The sequence below is a fragment of the Rhinopithecus bieti genome, unplaced genomic scaffold (assembly GCF_001698545.2).
Source record: "Rhinopithecus bieti isolate Rb0 unplaced genomic scaffold, ASM169854v2 scaffold_29378, whole genome shotgun sequence".
In the NCBI taxonomy this organism is placed as follows: Eukaryota; Metazoa; Chordata; class Mammalia; order Primates; family Cercopithecidae; genus Rhinopithecus; species Rhinopithecus bieti.
This window is the reverse complement of record NW_016813019.1, coordinates 223,835-228,062: the sequence shown is the minus strand read 5'-3', so window position 1 is coordinate 228,062 and position 4,228 is coordinate 223,835. Positions and strand designations below refer to the sequence as shown.

Below are 4,228 nucleotides of genomic sequence, written 5' to 3'. Positions count from 1 at the left end.
AAAGACACATGCACACATATGTTTATTGCAGCACTATTCACAATAGCAAAGACTTGGAATCAACCCAAATGTCCATCAGTGACAGACTGGATTAAGAAAATGTGGCACATATACACCATGGAATACTATGCAGCCATAAAAAAGGATGAATTCGTATCCTTTGTAGGGACATGGATGCAACTGGAAACCATCATTCTCAGCAAACTATCACAAGAACAGAAAACCAAACACCACATGTTCTCACTCGGAGGTAGGAATTGAACAATGAAATCACCTGGACTTTGGAAGGGAAACATCACACACCGGAGCCTATTATGGGGAAGGGCGTCGGGGGAGGGATGGCATTGGGATTTATACCTGATGTAAATGACGAGTTGATGGGTGCTGACGAGTTGATGGGTGCAGCACACCAACATGGCACAAGTATACATATGTAACAAACCTGCACGTTGTACACATTTACCCTAGGACTTAAAGTATATAAAAAAAACAAAAACCAAAAAACAAAAAAGAAAACACCTCAAGACCAATATTCCATCGGTAGTCTCTGGGGATGGAGCTCAGGCCTCAGTAGCTTTTAAAGCTCCCCAGACGACACCAGTGTAGCCAAGGCTGCGAATTGCAGCTCTCCTGGGAGAGCAGAGAATGGAATTGCAACCACTTCTAAGTACATTGAGCACAGTGTCCTGCCCACATGGAGCAGTTTTTTAATCCATATTGCACTAACGGTGGCAGTTAGACTGAGTTCCAGTGCACGTGAAACTCACAGGACTTTACATGGCTATGCTGAGCAAGCTAAGATTTATTTCAGGAAAAAAAATACAAGATATTAAGGGCGTTAAAATGAGGATATGCATCAGGGCCAAAGGCTGCCTCATAGTGAGGGGTTCTGAGAGTCAGGGGAGAGCTCCAATTGTTACACTGACGTGGGACAACCATGTGAATGTGCTTTTTCTTTCAGATCAGAGCTACTGATGCACCTGAGATATTAGAATCAGGAAGCACACAATGGAGGGCTCATCGTGTAGGCACACTTGCTGTGTCACCAGCCCCAGCACTGCACCAGGTTCCCTGAGGGAGCCCCTGAGGCCAGGTGCAGGTCATCAGTCTCATTGTGACCCTCAATCAATGCTCACAAGCTGATACCAGACACCCTGAAACTTGTCTCCACCCATGGTCACCAGTCAGTACCCTTCATGCCTTGCCCGGGGGTCCATGCTGTGCAGGCACATCTCTACTTCAGCACAACAGCCCAGGCTAATTCCAGACCTGCTGCAATGAGCCCTCAGTGCACCTGGGAGGTAAATTCAACCTGCTTTTCTTGAAACCTTGATATTCAAAGTGAGGTCTTGAATGAACAGCATCAGGGTGACCTGGGAGCTTTAGAAATGCTGGATCACAGGTCCCAGCCTAGAACTACTGAGTCAGAACCCGCATTTTCACAATGCATGTCCCACCGGAAGTCTTGTGCACATTGACATCTGAGACTCACTGCCTTGAAGGCCACCACATTCATGCTGTTTCTCTTCCCACTGTTCAGTTTGGCCCTCATGCCAGCCAGGCCAGCGTGTTAAGACCAGTGTGAGCATCCCAAGAAGAGGAAAGCCCCTGCATTACAGCCCAGACCCTAAGCCCACCATGTCAGCTCAGGGGGTGCAGAGTGCATCCAGGGCCTGGTTCCCTTCACTGGGAACCATCATGACTGAGGGCTGGGTGACCTTGTGCTGGTGGTGCAGGGTCATTCGTGTTCAGGGAACACAAGGGCACTCCTATCATTGCCGCTCTTCTCTCACCCAACGCATATCTTCAGATGAAGTCAGGTCAGAGCCGCAGCCAGTGCAGCCTTGAAGGGGAAATTCGCATGGCTAATTTACTATTACCACAACGGCTCACAACAACAAGAGCTAACATTGAATACCCATCTTTGAGTCATCCTGCTATCAACTAGCATTTATTTGGGCATCTGGTATGTGTCAGGCACCACGCCAGGCTCTTTATTCACACTCACCTATTCATCAGCACAACCCTCACTACATTGATACATGGTTCAAGGTCACCTAGACTGAAGAGGCAGTGCCAGGATTTGGGTCCAGGTATCTGATTCCAAAGACTTCACTCTTAACTCTTACCCCGCTCATCTTTGAGAATTGGCCCATCCAAACATGTCACAGGAGTGAACACAATAGATACAATGTCTGCCTTGTGGTCAAAAAGGAGTAATTCCTGAGCATGTGTGGTGTGCACTGTATCGTTTATATACATGGCAATCCTAAAAGGTGAGGGCATTATGATCCATATTTGACACATTGAGGTAGGGCTCAGAGAGGCTGAGTAACTTTTCCCGGGTCACACAGCTGGGTTTGGCAGGGATGGAAGGGGTGGATGACAGCCCCAACTTGCCTCTGTGATTGCTGAAGGGCTCAGGTTGTGTACTGTGAGTACTGGGGCTTTTTCAGACTGGCCTGACTCCTTGCCAGCTTTTCTCAGCCAGAATTTGGGAGTTCTCAGAAGCCCACAGAGAGAAGCTACCATCTTCTTTGTTACACTCTGGACTTCCCAGAGGCAGTTTCCCTGTCCCCAACGTACTGCGTGTGACTTGATCTCTCCGAGCCCCTGCTTTCTGGCCTGCAAATGAGATCTTGCGTGGTCTCATGTATGGTCATTGGCAGGGTCAGTGGGATGCCCAAATAAAACAGCCCATGGAGGAGTAGCAACAGCAGTGGGTGCTGAAACATGGCAGTTGCTTCTCTCAAATCTCAGGATGGTTGTGAGTTCTGGGAAACCCACACGCCTATTGGGAGAAAATTAGCTAATAGGAAGCATGAGAAACTTTTCTTCTTTTTAGAGACAGGGTCTCACTCTGTTGCTCAGGTTGGAGTACAGCAGCACAATCATAGCTCATTGCAGCTTTGACCTCCTGGGCTCAAGCCATCCTCCCACCTCAGCCTCCTGAGCAGCTGGGACTACAGATGTGCCACCCTGCCCAGAGGAAGTTTTAAACATGACCAACATCTCCTACTTAAGAGAGGGGCATGAAGCCCCAGGCCCCAGAGACACGGTTCCTCTGGCCCCAACCTTTGCTTCCAAGCATCTGAGTAACTAAATGCCCACCGGAGATCGGGGAAAAGAGGCCCTTCCAACAGCAGTGCAATATTCTTCGGCTTTGGCCACATGAGGGCAGCACACGCCCGTATAAAGCCCAGCTCTGACTGCAGCTAAGCCTGGGGATGAGGATCTCACTGCAGCTTCCAGAAGTAAGAACCTGCGGAGTTCATGCTTGCAAAGCCACCAGAGCTCTGTGCCCTACTGTGCCCACTCGCCCTACTCTGCCCAGTGTCCCTGCTCCCACCGCCCTTGTTCACATATATCATCCAATCCTCTCTCCAAGATGTTTAGTTTAAGGGTTAAAGCCGTAGGCTAAACACCCTCCCGTCATTTTCCATTCAGCAAATATTTACTGTGCACCTGCTTCACGCCAGGCACTATTCCTGGTGCTGGAGACTCAGTCACAAAACAGGCAGAGATCTCCGTCGTCACTGAACTCAGTCTCATGGAATGTTTGGGCTGCTGTCCCCCATGCAACATGTTATTATGTAAAATGTTCAAACCTGCAGAAAAGTTGAAAGAATAGCACCCACGTAGTGAACCTCATAGACCCACCATCTTTATTACATAACTGCCCACTTATTTATCTCCTTATCTATTCACTCTACTTTTTTTTTTTTTTTTTTTTTTTTTTTTTTTTGAGACGGAGTTTCGCTGTGTCGCCCAGGCTGGAGTGCAGTGGCGCGATCTCAGCTCACTGCAAGCTCCGCCTCCCGGGTTCCCGCCATTCTCCCGCCTCAGCCTCCGAGTAGCTGGGACTACAGGCGCCCGCCACCTCGCCCGGCTAGTTTTTTGTATTTTTAGTAGAGACGGGGTTTCACCGTGTTACCCAGGAGGGTCTCGATCTCCTGACCTCGTGATCCACCCGCCTCGGCCTCCCAAAGTGCTGGGATTACAGGCTTGAGCCACCGCGCCCGGCCTCACTCTACTTTTAAATGCATTTCCAAATAAGAGGGAGACATCAGAATATCTCTGCTTGATGTTGTTACCCAGAGTTCAGTTTATTTGTGCCTTTTAAAGGTAAAATCAACATATACTGTGATGTACAGATCTTAAGTGACCCATCAAGTGACCCTTGACAAATGCACACACTTGACCACCCAAATAGAATCAAGATAGAAAA

General features: G+C 48.6%; 1 long non-coding RNA gene across 1 annotated transcript in view; it reads left to right on the top strand.

Moving 5' to 3' along the window:
* LOC108512277 (uncharacterized) overlaps positions 1 to 1,081 on the top strand; it is a 22,663-nt gene extending 21,582 nt beyond the window's left edge. Inside the window, exon 3 of the long non-coding RNA XR_001880555.1 lies at positions 962 to 1,081. This is a non-coding gene — a long non-coding RNA (uncharacterized LOC108512277). The remainder of the gene's footprint in view (positions 1 to 961) is intronic.
* The last annotated feature ends 3,147 nt before the right edge of the window (positions 1,082 to 4,228 follow it).